At 54.6% G+C, this 18,537-nt stretch overlaps 1 pseudogene; it reads right to left on the bottom strand.

The window, feature by feature from the left end:
• Nucleotides 1-1,154: 1,154 nt before the first annotated feature.
• Nucleotides 1,155-18,537, bottom strand: part of LOC147112213 (uncharacterized) — a 37,944-nt pseudogene continuing 20,561 nt past the window's right edge.

The following is an 18,537-nucleotide window of genomic DNA, read 5'->3' as shown; positions in this document are numbered from 1 at the left end:
TAACCCCCAGCATAGACCAGTTGGGGTGAATGGCCTGTTTCTGTGCTGGAGACTCGATGTAACTCTCTCTGTCTCTCTGATTCTATCTCTCTCTTTCTGTGTATCTCTGCCTCTCTCTGTCTCTACCTCTCTGTCTCTCTCGCTCTATTTCTTCCTCTCCCTCTCTCTCACTCTCTGCCACTCTCTATTTCACACTCTCCCTCCCTCTCTCTGTCTCTCTGTCTCTCTCTCTGTCTGTCTCTGTGTCTCTCCCCCTCTATCTGTCTGTCTCTCTCTCTCTCTGTCTCTCTCTCTGTCTATCTGTCTCTCTCTCTCTGTGTCTCTGTCGGTCTCTCTCTGTCTCTCTCTGTCTCTCTCTGTCGGTCTCTCTCCAATTCCAATTCCAATTCCAATTAAAATGCTTTATTGGCATGAAAGTTTGCAGAGAACCATATTGCCAAAGCTTACATAGCAAAAAGGTACAGTTTTCCAACATTCTGTAGGTGTCAATCGATTTGACATTTGTTGGGTACATACAATATTACTCTCTCTCTCTCTCTCTGTCTATCTGTCTCTCTCTCTGTGTCTCTGTCGGTCTTTCTCTCTCTCTCTCTGTCTCTGTCTGTCTCCCTCTCTCTCTCTCTGAGTCTCTGTCTCTCTCTCTGTCTCTCTCTGTCTGTCTGTCTGTCTCTCTGTGTCTCTCTATCTCTCTCTCTCTGTCTCCCTCTGTCACTCTCTCTTTCCCTGACTGTCTGTCTCTCTCTCTCTGTTTATCTCTGTCTGTCTCTCTGTGTCTGTCTCTCTCTCTCACTGTCTCTGTCTCTCGGTCTCTGTCTCTGTCTCTCTGTCTTTGTCTGTCTGTCTCTCTCTCTCTGTATGTCGCTGTGTCTCTCACTCTGTCTCTCTCTCTGTCTGTCTGTTTCTCTCTCTGCTCCTGCACTGCCTGCTTTTGCTGTGTGGAGGGTGTGTAGTGGAGCCAGGGCTGAGGCTTGGACAGCAGCCTGTAACTGAGTGCCGATATCATGTTAAGCTGTGTGCAGTATTATGTAATCAGCAGATTGCCGAGAGAGCACGATGTGGTCTCCTCTGTAGGATCAGTGAAGCAGAGGCTTACCATGTGTTTCTATTTAACACACTCCTTCACATCCCACAGCGCCCAGCCTCAGACGCCAGCGTTACCCAGACCAAGTTTGTGGCAGCTGTGGGAAGCCTGCGTGACACGGACTCGACTGAGAGTCTCTGCAACACAACATGCATTACAAGAGCTCGTGTCTCGTAGTCACAGGGTCGTGGGTTCAAGCCCCACTCCAGAGACCTGAGCAGAAAATCCAGGCCGACATTCCAGTGTAGTACTGAGGGAGCGCCGCACTGTCGGAGGGGCAGTACTGAGGGAGCGCCGCACTGTCGGAGGGGCAGTACTGAGGGAGCGCCGCACTGTCGGAGGGGCAGTACTGAGGGAGCGCCGCACTGTCGGAGGGGCAGTACTGAGGGAGCGCAGCACTGTCGGAGGGGCAGTACTGAGGGAGCGCCGCACTGTTGGAGGGGCAGTACTGAGGGAGTGCAGCACTGTCGGAGGGGCAGTACTGAGGGAGCGCCGCACTGTCAGAGGGGCAGTACTGAGGGAGCGCCGCACTGTCGGAGGGGCAGTACTGAGGGAGCGCAGCACTGTCGGAGGGGCAGTACTGAGGGAGTGCCGCACTGTCGGAGGGGCAGTACTGAGGGAGCGCCGCACTGTTGGAGGGGCAGTACTGAGGGAGCGCCGCACTGTCGGAGGGGCAGTACTGATGGAGTGCCGCACTGTTCGAGGGGCAGTACTGAGGGAGCGCCGCACTGTCGGAGGGGCAGTACTAATGGAGTGCCGCACTGTCGGAGGGGCAGTGCTGAGGGAGCGCCGCACTGTCGGAGGGGCAGTACTGAGGGAGCGCCGCACTGACGGAGGGGCAGTACTGAGGGAGTGCCGCACTGTCAGAGGGGCAGTACTGAGTGAGCGCCGCACTGTCGGAGGGGCAGTACTGAGGGAGTGCCGCACTGTCGGAGGGACAGTACTGAGGGAGCGCCGCACTGTCGGAGGGGCAGTACTGAGGGAGGGCCGCACCGTCGCAGGGGCAGTACTGAGGGAGCGCCGCACTGTCGGAGGGGCAGTACTGAGGGAGCGCCGCACCGTCGGAGGGGCAGTACTGAGGGAGCGCAACACTGTCGGAGGGGCAGTACTGAGGGAGCGCCGCACTGTCGGAGGGACAGTACTGAGGGAGCGCTGCATTGTCGGAGGGGCAGTACTGAGGGAGTGCCGCACTGTCGGAGCGGCAGTACTGAGGGGGTGCCGCACTGTCGGAGAGGCAGTACTGAGGGAGTGCCGCACTGTCGGAGGGGCAGTACTGAGGGAGTGCCGCACTGTCGGAGGGGCAGTACTGAGGGAGAGCCGCACTGTCGGAGGGGCAGTACTGAGGGAGTGCCGCACTGTCGGAGGGGCAGGACTGAGGGAGTGCCGCACTGTCGGAGGGGCAGTACTGAGGGAGTGCTGCACTGTCGGAGGGACAGTACTGAGGGAGCGCCGCACTGTCGGAGGGGCAGTACTGAAGGAGTGCCACACCGTCGGAGGGGCAGTACTGAGGGAGCGCCGCACCGTCGGAGGGGCAGTACTGAGGGAGCACTGCATTGTCGGAGGGGCAGTAATGAGGGAAAGCAACACCTTCGGAGGGGTAGTACTGAGGGAGCGCTGCTCTGTCTGATGGGTAGTACTGAGGGTGTGCTGCACTGTCGGAGCAGCAGTACTGAGGAAGGGGCAGTGCCGAGGGAGTGCTGCACTGTCGGAGGGCTAGTACTGAGGGAGCGCTGCACTCTTGGAGGGACAGTACTGAGGGAGCCCGGCACTGTCGGAGGGTCAGTACTGAGGGAATGCTGCACTGTCGGAGGGGCAGCACTGAGGGAGCGCTGCACTATCGGAGGGGCAGTACTGAGGGAGCTCGGCACTGTCGGAGGGTCAGTACTGAGGGAGCGCTGAACTGTCGGAGGGGCAGTACTGAGGGAGCGCTGCACTTTCGTAGGGGCAGTACTGAGGGAACGCTGCTCTGTCAGAAGGGCAGTACTGAGGGAGCGCCGCACTGCCTGAGGGTCAGTATTGAGGGAAAGCCGCACTGTCGAATGGGCAGTACTGAGGGAGGACTGCACTGTCGGGGGGCAGTACTGAGGGAGCTCTGCACTGTCGAAGAGGCAGCACTGAGGATGTGCTGCACTGTCAGAGGGTCAGTACTGAGGAAGCGCCGCAGAATCGGAGGGGCAGTACTGAGGGAATGCTGCACTGTCGGAGGGCTAGTACTGAGGGAACGCTGCACTGTTGTAGGGGCAGTAATGAGGGGGCGCAGCACCTTCGGAGGGCAGTACTGAGGGAACGCGGCACCTTCGGAGGGGCAGTACTGAGGGAGTACTGCACTATTGGATGGGCAGTACTGAGGGTGTGCTGCACTGTTGAAGGGGCAGTACTGAGGGAGGACTGCACTGTCGGGGGGCAGTACTGAGGGAGCTCTGCACTGTCGAAGAGGCAGCACTGAGGATGTGCTGCACTGTCAGAGGGTCAGTACTGAGGAAGCGCCGCAGAATCGGAGGGGCAGTACTGAGGGAATGCTGCACTGTCGGAGGGCTAGTACTGAGGGAACGCTGCACTGTTGTAGGGGCAGTAATGAGGGGGCGCAGCACCTTCGGAGGGCAGTACTGAGGGAACGCGGCACCTTCGGAGGGGCAGTACTGAGGGAGTACTGCACTATTGGATGGGCAGTACTGAGGGTGTGCTGCACTGTTGAAGGGGCAGTACTGAGGGAGCGGCGCACTGTTGGAGGGGCAATACTGAGGAAGGGACAGTACCGAGAGAATGCTGCACTGTCGGAGTGTCAGTACTAAGGGAATGTTGCACTGTGGGAGGGGCAGTACTGAGGGAGCGCTGCACTGTCGGAGGAGACGTACTGAGGAATCGCTGCACTGTCGGAGGGGCAGTACTGAGGGAGCACTGCACTGTCGGAGGGGCAGTACCGAGGAAGCACTGCACTGTCTGAAGGGCAGTACTGTGGAAGTGCCGCACTGTCGGAGGGTCAGAACTGAGGGAGCGCCGCACTATTGGAGGTGCAGTGCTGAAATTGTGCTGCACTGGTGATGGGGCAGTACTGAGGGAGCGCCGCACTGTCGGAGGGGCAGTACTGAGGAAGGGGCAGTACCGAGGGAGTGCTGCTCTGTCGGAGGGGCAGTACTGAGAGAACTCTGCATTGTCGGAGGGGCAGTACTGAGGGAGCACTGCACTGTCAGAGGGCTAGTATTGAGGGAACGCTGCACTGTCGGAGTGCTATTATTGAGGGAACTCTGCACTGTCAGAAAGGCAGTACTGAGGGAGCGCCGCACGGCCTGAGGGTCAGTATTGAGGGAAAGCCGCACTGTTGCACAGGCAGTACTGAGCGAGCACTGCACTATTGGAGTGGCAGTACTGAGGGAGTGCGGCACTGTCGGAGGTTCAGTACTGAGGGAACGCTGCACTGTCGGAGGGGCAGTACAGAGGGAACGCTGCACTGTCGGAGGGGCAGTACTGAGGGAGCGCTGCACTGTCGGAGGGGCAGTTCTGAGGGAGCGCTGCACTGTCGGAGGGGCAGTACTGAGGGAGCACTGCACTGTCAGAGGGGCAGTAATGAGGGAGCGCTGCACTGTCGGAGGGACAGTACTGAGGGAGCGCTGCACTGTCGGAGGGGCAGTACTGAGGGAACACTGCACTGTCGGAGGGGCAGTACTGAGGGAGTGCTGCACAGTTGGAGGGGCTGTGCTGAGGGAGTGCTGCACTGTCGGAGGAGCAGAACTGAGTGAGTGCTGCACTGTTGGAGGGTCAGTGATGAGGGAGTGCTGCACTATCGGAGGGGTAGTACTGAGGGAGCGCTGCTCTGTCGGAGGGGTAGTACTGAGGGTGTGCTGCACTGTCGGAGCGGCAGTACTGAGGAAGGGGCAGTGCCGAGGGAGTGCTGCACTGTCGGAGGGCTAGTGCTGAGGGAGCGCTGTAATGTTGGAGGGGCAGTACTGAGGGAGCGCGGCACTGTCGGAGCGGCACTGCTGAGGAAGGGGCAGTGCCGAGGGAGTGCTGCACTGTCGGAGGGGTAGTACTGAGGGAGCGCTGCTCTGTCGGAGGGGTAGTACTGAGGGTGTGCTGCACTGTCGGAGCGGCAGTACTGAGGAGGGGGCAGTGCCGAGGGAGTGCTGCACTGTCGGAGGGCTAGTACTGAGGGAGCGCTGCACTATCGGAGGGACAGTACTGAGGGAGCCCGGCACTGTCGGAGGGTCAGTACTGAGGGAATGCTGCACTGTTGGAGGGGCAGTACTGAGGGAGCGCTGCACTATCGGAGGGACGGTACTGAGGGAGCCCGGCACTGTCGGAGGGTCAGTACTGAGGGAATGCTGCACTGTCGGAGGGGCAGTCCTGAGGGAGCGCTGCACTGTTGGAGGGGCAGTACTGATGCAGCGCAGCACTTTCATAGGGGCAGTACTGAGGGAGCACTGCTCTGTCAGAATGGCAGTGCTGAGGGAGCGCCGCACTGCCTGAGGGTCAGTATTGAGGGAAAGCCGCACTGTCGAATGGGCAGTACTGAGGGAGGACTGCACTGTCGGAGGGGCAGTACTGAGGGAGCTCTGCACTGCCGAAGGGGCAGCACTGAGGATGTGCTGCACTGTCGGAGGGTCAGTACTGAGGAAGCACCGCAGAATCGGAGGGGCAGTACTGAGGGAGTGCTGCACTGTCGGAAGGCTAGTACTGAGGGAACGCTGCACTGTCGTAGGGGCAGTAATGAGGGAGCGCCGCACTGTCGGAGGGGCAGTACTGAGGGAGCGCCGCACTGTCGGAGGGGCAGTACTGAGGGAGCGCAGCACTGTCGGAGGGGCAGTACTGAGGGAGCGCCGCACTGTTGGAGGGGCAGTACTGAGGGAGTGCAGCACTGTCGGAGGGGCAGTACTGAGGGAGCGCCGCACTGTCAGAGGGGCAGTACTGAGGGAGCGCCGCACTGTCGGAGGGGCAGTACTGAGGGAGCGCAGCACTGTCGGAGGGGCAGTACTGAGGGAGCCCGGCACTGTCGGAGGGTCAGTACTGAGGGAATGCTGCACTGTTGGAGGGGCAGTACTGAGGGAGCGCTGCACTATCGGAGGGACGGTACTGAGGGAGCCCGGCACTGTCGGAGGGTCAGTACTGAGGGAATGCTGCACTGTCGGAGGGGCAGTCCTGAGGGAGCGCTGCACTGTTGGAGGGGCAGTACTGATGCAGCGCAGCACTTTCATAGGGGCAGTACTGAGGGAGCACTGCTCTGTCAGAATGGCAGTGCTGAGGGAGCGCCGCACTGCCTGAGGGTCAGTATTGAGGGAAAGCCGCACTGTCGAATGGGCAGTACTGAGGGAGGACTGCACTGTCGGAGGGGCAGTACTGAGGGAGCTCTGCACTGCCGAAGGGGCAGCACTGAGGATGTGCTGCACTGTCGGAGGGTCAGTACTGAGGAAGCACTGCAGAATCGGAGGGGCAGTACTGAGGGAGTGCTGCACTGTCGGAAGGCTAGTACTGAGGGAACGCTGCACTGTCGTAGGGGCAGTAATGAGGGGGCGCAGCACCTTCGGAGGGCAGTACTGAGGGAGCACTGCACTATTGAATGGGCAGTACTGAGGGTGTGCTGCACTGTTGATGGGGCAGTACTGAGGGAGCGGCGCACTGTTGGAGGGGCAATACTGAGGAAGGGACAGTACCGAGAGAATGCTGCACTGTCGGAGTGTCAGTACTAAGGGTACGCTGCACTGTGGGAGGGGCAGTACTGAGGGAGCGCTGCACTGTCGGAGGAGACGTACTGAGGAATCGCTGCACTGTCGGAGGGGCAGTACTGAGGGAGCTCTGGACTGTCGGAGGGGCAGTACTGAGGAAGCGCTGCACTGTCTGAAGGGCAGTACCGAGGGAGCGCCGCACTGTCGGAGTGGCAGTACTGAGGAAGGGGCAGTACCGAGGGAGTGCTGAACTGTCGGAGGGGCAGTACTGAGAGAACTCTGCATTGTCGGAGGCGCAGTACTGAGGGAGCGCGGCACTGTCGGAGGGGCAGTACTGAGGGAGCACTGCACTGTCAGAGGGCTAGTATTGAGGGAACGCTGCACTGTCGGAGGGCTATTATTGAGGGAACTCTGCACTGTCAGAAAGGCAGTACTGAGGGAGCGCCGCACTGCCTGAGGGTCAGTATTGAGGGAAAGCCGCACTGTCGCACGGGCAGTACTGAGCGAGCACTGCACTATTGGAGTGGCAGTACTGAGGGAGTGCGGCACTGTCGGAGGTTCAGTACTGAGGGAACGCTGCACTGTCGGAGGGGCAGTACTGAGGGAACGCTGCATTGTCGGAGGGGCAGTACTGAGGGAGCGCTGCACTGTCGGAGGGGCAGTACTGATGGAGCGCTGCACTGTCGGAGGGGCAGTACTGAGGGAGCGCTGCACTGGCAGAGGGGCAGTACTGAGGGAGCGCTGCACTGTCGGAGGGGCAGTACTGACGGAGCGCTGCACTGTCGGAGGGGCAGTACTGACGGAGCGCTGCACTGTCGTAGGGGCAGTGATGAGGTGGCGCAGCACCTTCGGAGGGCAGTACTGAAGGAACATGGCACCTTCGGAGGGGCAGTACTGAGGGAGTGCTGCACTGTCGGAGGGGCAGCACTGAGGGAGCGCTGCACTGTCGGAGGGGCAGTACTGAGGGATCGCGGCAGTGTCGGAGGGGCAGTACTGAGGGAGCGCTGCACTGCCAGAGGGCTAGTATTGAGGGAACGCTGCACTGTCGGAGGGCTAATATTGAGGGAGCTCTGCACTGTCGAAGGGGCAGCACTGAGGATGTGCTGCACTGTCGGAGGGTCAGTACTGAGGAAGCACTGCACTATTGGATGGGCAGTACTGAGGGTGTGCTGCACTGTTGATGGGGCAGTACTGAGGGAGCGGCGCACTGTCGGAGGGGCAGTACTGAGGAAGGGGCAGTATCGAGAGAATGCTGCGCTGTCGGAGTGTCAGTACTGAGGGAATGCTGCACTGTGGGAGGGGAAGTACTGAGGGAGCTCTGCACTGTCGGAACGGCAGTACTGAGGGAGTGCTGCATTGTCGAAGAGGCAGTACTGAGGGAGCGCTGCACTGTTGGAGGGCTAGTATTGAGGGAATGCTGCACTTTCGGAGGGGCCGTACTGAGGAAGCACTGCACTGTTGGAAGGGCAGTACTGAGGGAGCGCTGCACTGTCGGGTGGTCAGTACTGAGGGAGCGCTGCACTGTCGGAGGGGCAGTACTGAGGGTGTGCTGCACTGTTGATGGGGCAATACTGAGGGAGCGCCGCACTGTCAGAGGGCTAGTACTGAGGGAGCGCTGCAGTAATCGAGGAGTAGGACCGAGAGAATGCTGCACTGTCGGAGGGGCGGTATTGAGGTAGCGCGGCACTGTCGGAGGGTCAGTACTGAGGAAGTGCTGCACTGTCGGAGAGGCAGTACTGAGGGTGCTCTGCACTGTCGGAGTGGCAGTACTAAGGGAGCACAGCACTGTTGGAGGGTCTTTACTGAGGGAATGCTGCACTGTGGGAGGGGCAGTTCTGAGGGAGCGTTGCAGTGTTGGAGGGGTAGTACCGAGGGAACGCTGCACTTTCAGACGGGCAGTACTGAGGGAGCGCTGCACTGTCGGAGTGGCTGTATTAAGAGAGCGCTGCACTGTTGGGGGGGCAGTACTGAGGGTGCTCTGCACTGTCGGAGCGGCAGTACTGAGGGAGTGCCGCACTGTCAGAGGCGCAGTACTGAGGGAGTGCTGCACTATCAGAGGGTCAGTACTGAGGGAGCGCGGCACTGTTGGAGGGGCAGTACTGAGGAAGGGGCAGTACTGAGGGAGTGCTCCACTGTTGGAGGGGTAGTATTGAGGGAGCGCTGCACTGTCGGAAGGGCAGTACTGAGGGAACGGCGCTCTGTCAGAGGGTCAGTACTGAGGGAACGCTGCACTGTCGGAGGGGCAGTACTGAGGGTGTGCTGCACTTTCGGAGTGGCTGTACTAAGAGAGCGTTGCACTGTAGAAGCGGCAGTACTGAGGGTGTGCTGCACTTTCGGAGTGGCTGTACTAAGAGAGCGTTGCACTGTAGAAGCGGCAGTACTGAGGGTGTGCTGCACTGTTGCAGGGGCAGTGCTGAGGGTGTGCTGCACTGTTGCAGGGGCAGTGCTGAGGGAGTGCTGCACTGTTGCAGGGGCAGTACTGAGGGTGTGCTGCACTGTTGCAGGGGCAGTGCTGAGGGAGTGCTGCACTATCGGAGGAACAGTACCGAGGGAATGCTGCACTTTCAGAGGGGCAGTACTGAGGGAGCACTGCACTGTCGGAAGGTCATTACTGAGGGAGCGGCCCACTGTCGGAGTGGAAATACTGAGGAAGGGGCAGTACTGAGGGAGCGCTGCCCTTTCGGAGGAGTGGTGTGAAGGAATGAGCCATTTCACCTGTTCAGAAAAAGACACCATTCTATGAAAGTATTCTGGCCTGATTAAAACATGACAAACTGGGTCTGGAAATCGAGAAACCGAACTATGGAAAAGCTGTGAGAGCATTCTGACCAGTGAGATAAGATAGTTGTTGACACTGAATCAATAACCTTATTGAAACAAAAGGTTAAAGACTCCCAACAGGCTGACCTTTGGGAACAAGACAGTAGTTCACCCTGGACAAGGTGCTCTAATTTACGCCTCATAAAGAAGCACAAACATCTGCCTTCGTAAAAATGACATCAAGTAAAACACACCTGCCGTTGCACCATTTTTTATGGTAAACTTAGGACACCTAAAGAAGAGACAGAGGGGGAAAAATTCAGTATCGCCCCATTTTGGACGCGATTATCGGCCCTGGGCAAAGTTTAGCGCCTGGCGCTAATAATCGCCTCCGACTGCAAACTTGGCTTTTATCGCCCCTGGAGGTGGTTGGAGCGCTAAATCAGGAGCTACACACCTCTCTTAAGGCGCTAAGGCCGAGGAGCAAAGCGCTACCTCAGAGTGCGGGTGCAGCGCAGGTGCTGTCAGTTAGCGATTGAACACAGACACACTGGCGCCGGACAGTTCTTAAAGGGGAGGGTCGATCTTGCTCTCCAGCCACACCCTGCTCATTGCAGCCTTGAATCTCGGCCTGGAGAGACCTGTGCCTAAATCTTGCAGCCAAGGACTATGGAGAGGGCCAGGGAGCGAGCACAGTGCTTCAGCAAGCGGACCTTGGCGGCTCTGGTTGGCGCGGTGGAGCGCAGAAGATCCATTCTGTACCCAGAAAGTGGCAAGAGGCCTTTGCCGCGCGATTACAGAAGAGTGTGCAGGGAGGTGGCTCAGAGAGTGTCCTCAAGGAGCATGGTGCCCAGGACCCAAATACAATGTCGCAAAAAGTTCAACGACCTCACTCGGGTCATCAGGGTGAGTGCCTTTTATTCAATACCTGTCCATCTCAACCTCACTCTATGGCCAGAGGGTCCTAAAAGCCCAAATTCCCAACACTCATCCAACACCTATGGCCCTCTCATGAAACACACACACACATTCCACACTTTGCATACAGTAAGGGCTATTCAATTATCGGAGGCATTTCAGGCAAGACCATGGCTGCATACAGTAAGGGCTATTCAACTATGGGAGGCATTTCAGGCAAGACCATGGCTGTATATTTAATCAGACGCCGTCCTTTTTCTTGCATGCCAAGCTATCTCATAATAGGAGACAGCAGCAACGGACGGGTGGAGGGCGGCCTCAGCTGCAACCCCTCAGCAATCTTGAGGTGCGCGTCCTCAGGATTGTGGCAAGCCGGGTGATTGGTCCCGTCGCCACTGGAGAGGTCAACCCTGTTCTGGACAGCAATGGTAAGGTCATCACCTTTTTGTCCTCTCTCCTTCCACTTGTCCCTCACAACACCAGCCTTTGACACTTTCAATCCAAATTACTAAATCGCTGCACTCATTCCTCCCTTGCTGCCACCCTGTCCTCACGCTAAAGTCACTCTTGTACCTCCCGGCTTTCAGATGGTGATTCACCAGCTGAGGAGGCGGGCCCTCAAGCTGCCAGTGGGAGTGAAGCTGCAGGCGAGGAGGAAGAGGAAGCCGGAGCCTCAGCGCCACCCTCTCCCGAGGAAGTCCATGCCCACACTGGGAACACGCCTTCCCTGGAGGGGAGCAGGGAGGAAGGGTCTGATGAGGGCGAAGCTCCAGGACCCAGCGGGCTGCAGCAATGCGATGGGGGTAGGAAAGCTCGGGGGCCTTCTCCCCGGAGGGAGAGTATGCCAGCGAGTCCTGCTGCACTGGACGCAGAGGAAGAGTGGCTCATCGTTGAAATGAACACCCAGGTGGTGGACATGCACACTGAGCTCATGAGTGCAGTGGGAAGGGTGTCCGAATGCATTGAATCACTGGCAAGGAGTGTGGAGCACTTCACTGTAGCACAGGCGAATGCCACGCAAATGCTTAGTGCTGCAATTCAGTCACTGGCTGCCATGACCCCATCTCTGACTGCTCTCATGCAGACTCAGATTGAGGCCAGGCGAGCACTGACTGCTGCCATCCTCGCTGGTTCGGACACATTTCCCCGGGGCTCTCACCGCGCTGCAGCAGGCCAGCAATCTGTGCTCCAGCAGATTGCTCCGGATGCTGAAGTGCTGCCCCATGGGAGTGCCGGTGTGTTGGTCGAGCTGATTGAAATGAGTCGGTGGCATAAAAGTTGAGAGCCACTGTTATCTTCACTGCCACCGACAGAGACGTCCTGCTCCTCAGTTGAGGTTGCAGATCTGGCTGCAGCAGGTGGCAGAGCTCAGTAACCACCTCCTTGCTGAAGCGCAGCCTTCACAAATACTGCTCCTCAGACATATTAATGTAGGAGAATTATTGGCGAAATACCCTGGGAGGGTAAGTTCTCCTGTACAGAGGCCTGTTGGCCCTCCACCGTCTGGCCATGATTGCCACTCTCTCTCTGCGTCTCTGTGGCCTCCGATTCTGCTGGCGCAGGACGACGCCCCCAATTTTTTTAATTTTTTTTTTGTTCATTGATGGGATGTGTGCATCCCCCATAGTCTCTTGGCAATCAAAGTAATGAAGGTCAAAAACCAAAGTACCTGCAAAGTTATGGTCAGAAGCCAAAACTATTTCACACAGCGTTGACTCAATGCAGAAGTCTCTCTCTCTCTCTCTCTCAGAACAAGTGGTGCAAAAATGTCTACCACACAAAAAGCCAGGAAGAGGCCCCCTTTAAATAGTGCCCCCCCAGCCCCACAGCGACTGTGAAGTGTTCCAGTCTACCTGTCGTTGGTTGCACCAGGCGGAAAGGAGGGGGGCGCCACTCAATTTCTGTACCGGGGCGTCAAAAGGGCGTTGTACCCTCGAATGACGTCAAGATCTGCGTGCGCAGGAGATTGGTTATTGTTTAGCGCCGCTGCAAAATGTCCAGTCAATTCCACGAGAGGTGCAGATATCGCCGCGCTCGGGCGCTAGTTGCTTTGCGCCCATTAGCGCCATCTTAAGGCACTAACGGGAGGCGCAAAGCAACTGAATTTTCCCCCCATAAGTCTGTAATGCTACCAGCTGAGGTGACTGTAAAAATTGCAGGGGTCAGCAGGAAAATGACTAGAGATAATTAGCTTACATCAGCAGAAAACCTTAAAGGAAATACCACTGGAAAAGGGTATAAATATTGAACTCTCAAATGGGATAGTAGACTCGCTTTAAAGGGGCAAAGTGATTCACGGCTTCAGAGGTGGCTCTGTAGGTCTCCAACTCTTTGTACCTCGGGGATCAAAGGTATTTGATTTTGGTGGATTTCCTGTAGAAAACTGAGAACTGTAAAACTGTAGCGAAGTTAAGATTTGAGAGTAAGGTTCTCTGATAATAGAATTGTAAGCTTTCTCTTTTTGGAACTGTTAATGTTGTGATTAACTCACCAACTGTAAATTACATGTCGGTTCTTTAATACAGCTATATATTTTTATAATTGTCTCACATAAGACTTCTGTATCAAACTCGCAAACTCAATCTCTGTACACTCTTTGGTGAGGAGTTGCAGAATTCTGGGAGAGTTTTCCAGACCCTCATAATATCCGGAACGTTACAGTCTGGCTAAACTTATTAAAAGTGCTATCTGGAGGACGGTAACATATTCAGGTTGTTCCTTTCCTTTAGGGAGAGATAGTCTGGACCTTTAGACCCAATTAAGCATCCTTAGGAATCGGCTACCTCAAACTTTAGTTGAAAGTGAACGTCTAAGGAATACGCCTGATCCGGGGTAGCCCTAAAGGGACTAGTACTAGTAATTATCCCTTCAGCAGTACTGAGGGAACACTGTACTGTTGGAGGGGCAGTACTGAGGGAGCGCTGTACTGTCAGAGGGGCAGTACTGAGGGAGCGCTCTACTGCCGGAGGGGCGGTACTGAGGGAGCGCTGCACTGTTTACAATCTATATTAATGACTTGGATGACGGGACTGAGTGTAATGTAACCAAATTTGCTGATGATACAAAGATAGGTGGGAAAGCAAATTGTGTGGAGGACGCAAAGAATCTCCAAAGAGATATAGATAGGCTAAGTGAGTGGGCAAAAATCTGGCAGATGGAGTTTAATGTGGAAAAATTCGAGGTTATTCACTTTGGTAGGAAAAATAAAAAAGCAAATTATTATTTAAATGGGGAGAGATTACAAAATGCTGAGGTACAGACAGATCTGGGGGTAGAAACATAGAAACATAGAAGATAGGAGCGGGAGTAGGCCATTCAGCCCCTCGAGCCTGCTCCGCCATTCAATGCAATCATGGCTGATCATCCAAATTCAGTACCCGGTCCCTGCTTTCTCCCTATACCCCTTGATCCCTTTAGCCTTAAGAAATATATCCAATTCCTTCTTGAATATCTTTAATGAATTAGCCTCTACTGCCTTCTGTGGTAGAGAAGTCCACAGGTTCACCACTCTCTGGGTGAAGAATTTCCTCCTCATCTCTGTCCTAAATGGCCTACCCCTTATCCTTAGACTGTGACCCCTGGTTCTGGACTCCCCCGCCATCGGGAACATCCTTCCTGTATCTAGTCTGTCCAGTCCTGTCAGAATGTTATAAGTTTCAATGAGATCCCCTCTCATTCTTCCAAACTCCAGCGAGTACAAGCCCAATTGACCCAATCTCTCCTCATACGTCATTCCTGCCATCCCAGGTAACAGCCTGGTGAATCTTCGCTGAACTCCTTCCATGGCAAGAACATCCTTCCTCAGATAAGGCGACCAAAACTGCACACAATACTCAAGATGTGGTCTCACCAAGGCCCTGTACAACTGCAGCAAGACATCCTTGCTCCTGTACTCAAACCCTCTCGCTACGAAAGCCAACATACCATTTGCCTTCTTAACCGCCTGCTGCACCTGCATGCTTACCTTCAGCGACTGGTGCACAAGGACACCCAGGTCTTGTTTGCACTTCCCCTTCTCCCAATCTATTGCCATTCAGATAATAATCTGCCTTCCTGTTTTTGCCACCAAAGTGGATAACCTCACATTTATCCACGTTATACTGCATCTGCCATGTTTCTGCCCAATCAAACAACCTGTCCAAATCATCCTGGAGTTTCTCTGCATCTTCCTCACAGCACACACGCCCACCTTGTCCTTGTACATGAATCTCAAAAAGTTAACATGCAGGTACAGCAAGTAATTAGGAAGGGAAATGGAGTGTTGGCCTTTATTGCAAAGGGAATGGAGTATAAAAGTAGGGAAGTCCTGCTACAACTGTACAGGGCGTTGGTGAGACCACACCTGGAGTACTGCGTACAGTTTTGGTCTCCTTATTTAAGGAGGGATATACTTGCATTGGAGGCAGTTCAGAGAAGGTTCACGAGGTTGATTCCGGAGATGAAGGGTTGTCTTATGAAGAAAGGTTGAGCAGGTTGGGCCTATACTCATTGGAGTTTAGAAGAATGAGGTGATCTTATTGAAACATATAAGATTCTGAAGGGGCTTGAGAGGGTCGATGCAGAGAGGATGTTTCCCCTCGTGGGGGAATCTAGAACTAGGGGGCATAATTTCAGAATAAGGGGGCACCCTTTTAAATCGGAAATGAGGAGGAATTTCTTCTCTCAGAGGGTCGTGAATCTTTGGAATTCTCTTCCCCAGAGAGCTGTGGAGGCTGGGTCAGTGAATATATTCACGGTGGAGATAGACAGATTTTTGAACGATAAGGGAGTCGAGGGTTATGGGGAGCGGGCAGGGAAGTGGAGTTGAGGCCAAGATCAGATCCGCCATGATCTTATTGAATGGCGGAGCAGGCTCGAGGGACCAAATGACCGACTCCTTCTCCTACGTCTTATGTTCTTATGTTTTTATGACTGGTCTATAGTTCCCTGGACATGTTCTATCTCCTTTCATAAATATCGGTATTACGTTAGCTCTCCGCCAGTCCTCTGGCACTTCACCTTTTTTTAAGGAATTATTAAATATGTGTAGTAATGCCTCTGCTATTTCTTCCCTAGATTCTTTTAAAATACGCGGATGTAATCCATCCGGACCAGGGTTTTTTTTCTCTTTGAGTTTGATTTAATATATCTCTTCTTTTTATTTTAAATGCATTTATTTCATTTCTAATCTCATGATCCAATGTCATGTCCACCTGTTCTAGCTCCCTGGTAAATACTGAAGCAAAGAAATTATTTATTATTTCTGCCATCTCTCTATCATTGCCTTTGAAGGTGGCGGGACAAGTTGAGAAGGCTGTTAAAAAGCACACGGGATCCTTGACTTTATTAATAGAGGCAGAGAGTACAACAGCAAGGAGGTTATACTAAACCTTTATAAAACACTGGTGAGGCCTCAGCTGGAGTATTGTGTCCAATTCTGGGCACCGCACTTTAGGAAGGATGTCAAGGCCTTGGAGAGGGTGCAGAGGAGATTTACTAGAATGGTTCAGGGATGAGGGACTTCAGTGATGTGAAAAGACTGGAGAAGGTGGGATTGTTCTCCTTAGAGCAGAGAAGGTTAAGAGGAGATTTAATAGAGGTGTTCAAAATCATGAGGGGTTTTGATAGAGTAAATAAGGAGAAACTGTTTCTAGTGGCAGGAGGGTCGGTAACCAGAGGACACAGATTGAAGATAATTGGTAAAAGAACCAGTGGGGAGATGAGGAGATTATTTTTTTTACGCAGCGAGTTGTTGTGATCTGGAATGCGCTGCCTGAAAGGGCGGTGGAAGCAAATTCAATAGTAACTTTCAAAAGGGAATTACATAGAAACATGGAACAGGAGTAGGCCATTCGGCCCTTCGAGCCTGCTCCGCCATTCAACGAGATCATGGCTGATCATCCAAACCCTAGCACCCGGTCCCTACACCGACAGCCATCCCACCCAAGCCCTATCCCCGTAACCCCGTAACCCCATGTATTTAATCCCCCCTAACACTAAGGGCCAATTTTTTAAATCATGGCCAATCAACCTAACCCACACATCTTTGGACTGTGGGAGGAAACCGGAGCACCCGGGGGAAACCCACGCAAACATGGGGAGAATGTGCAAACTCCACGCAGACAGTCACCCGAGGCCGGATTTGAACCTGGGTCCCTGGCGCTGTGAGGCAACAGTGCTAACCACTATGCCACTCATACCTAAAAATTTGCAGGACTGTGGGGAAAGAGCAGGGAGTGGGACTAATTGGAGAGGTCTTTCAAAGAGCTGGCACAGGCACGAAGGGCCGAATGGCCTCCTCCTGTGCTGTATCATTCTATGATTCTATGAATGAGTTTGTGACACAGTTTTAAAGAATTCCCCATATTCCGAGGATTTGGGGGGAGCCTTGTCTGCAAGAGATAGTGGGGAACAGCTGTTGGAATATTGGCTCCTACAATCCTTACTTTGAGAGAGGAGAACTCCAGTCTCCGCCAGGGTTTGGCTTGTAGCCGGGGCCCAGAGTGGAACTGCCTTTGTTTGTGCGAGTGTGTGCTGTGATTCGGCAGGTCCGGCAGGGTAGGCTGGCCTGCCTGTGTGAGTGAGTTTTCCAGCTCAGTCGCTCTGCTCCAAGCCACAGTCTCATTACTGCCTTTCCACTGTCTGTACCAAAGGATCACTTGTATTTTTATAAAGAAATAACAGTAATTGGAAAGTGCAGGTTTGTCAGAGAAGCTTCTGCAGATTTGAGTGCTGAGTGAGCGGGCTGTAATTGTGGAGTGTGTGGAATGCCAGTAACTGTCAGGCCGTGTCCTGATGCTCTCGGGCAGCTGGAGTCACAGACTATCGTCTGCCAAGAATGGGAGACACTGCGACTGGAGGGTCCGAGCTAATTACTGCCGAGCCGGGCTGGGCTGGGCCAACTGCTGTCAGTCTACTGGCTCATTGTGGCAGGATCTAGATTAAACAGGGCAGCTCAACCAGGCCGAGAATTCTATCCAGCCAGGCCTCGGTTTAATTCCTTATTGGAGTTGGTAGTGTGCCAGCCGTAGCTCAGTGGGCAGCACTCTCGTCTTCTCAGTCAGAAGGTTGTGGGTTCGATCCCCACTCCAGGGACTTGAGCACAAAAATCTAGGCCAACACTCCAATGCAGTACTGAGGGAGTGCTGCACTGTCGGAGTGTCAGTACTGAGGGGGCGCTGCACTGTCGGAGGGGCAGTACTGAGGGAGCGCTGCACTGTTGGAGGGGCAGTACTGAGGGAGCGCTGCACTGTCGGAGGGGTAATACTGAGGGAGCGCTGCACTGTCGGAGGGGCAGTACTGAGGGAGCGCCGCATTGTCGGAGGGGCAGTACTGAGGGAGCACTGCACTGTCGGAGGGTCAGTACTGAGGGAGCGCCGCACTGTCGGAGGGGCAATACTGAGGGAGCGCCGCACTGTCGGAGGGGCAGTACTGAGGGAGCGCTGCACTGTCGGAGGGGCAATACTAAGGGAGCGCCACACTGTCGGAGGGGCAATACTGAGGGAGCGCTGCACTGTCGGAGGGGCAATACTGAGGGAGCGCCACACTGTCGGAGGGGCAATACTGAGGGAGCGCCACACTGTCGGAGGTGTCCTCTTTCAGAAGAGATTTTAAACGAAGGCCCCACCTGCTCTCTCAGGTGTCCTGGGGCCAATATTTATCACTCAATCAACATCACTAAAACAGATTATCTAGTCAGAATCACATTGCTGTTTGTGGGAGCTTGCTGTGCGCATATTGGCTGCCACGTTTCCTATATTACAACAGTGACTACACTTCAAAAGTACTTCTTTGGCTGTAAAGGAACTACAGACCTGTTAGCCTCATATCAGTAGTTGGGAAAATGCTGTCATCTATTATAAAGGATGTAATAACTGGGCACTTCGAAACTAATAGTAAGATTGGGCAGAGTCAACATGGATTTATGAAAGGGAAATCCTGTTTGACAAACTTATTGGAGTTCTTTGAGGATGTAACTAGTGAAGTAGACAAAGGGGAACCGGTAGATGTGGTGTATCTGGATTATCAGGAGGCCTTCGATAAGGTCCCACACAAGATGTAGGTGAACAAAATTAGGGCACATGGGATTGGGGGTAATAGACTTGCATGGATTGAGAATTGGTTAACAGGCAGAAAACAAAG

This window comes from Somniosus microcephalus, chromosome 10, assembly GCF_052327205.1.
Source record: "Somniosus microcephalus isolate GS21.2 chromosome 10, FLI_Smic_1.0, whole genome shotgun sequence".
Classification (NCBI taxonomy): Eukaryota; Metazoa; Chordata; class Chondrichthyes; order Squaliformes; family Somniosidae; genus Somniosus; species Somniosus microcephalus.
Note: the sequence above shows the minus strand (reverse complement) of the source record. Positions and strands in the feature narration are given on the sequence as shown.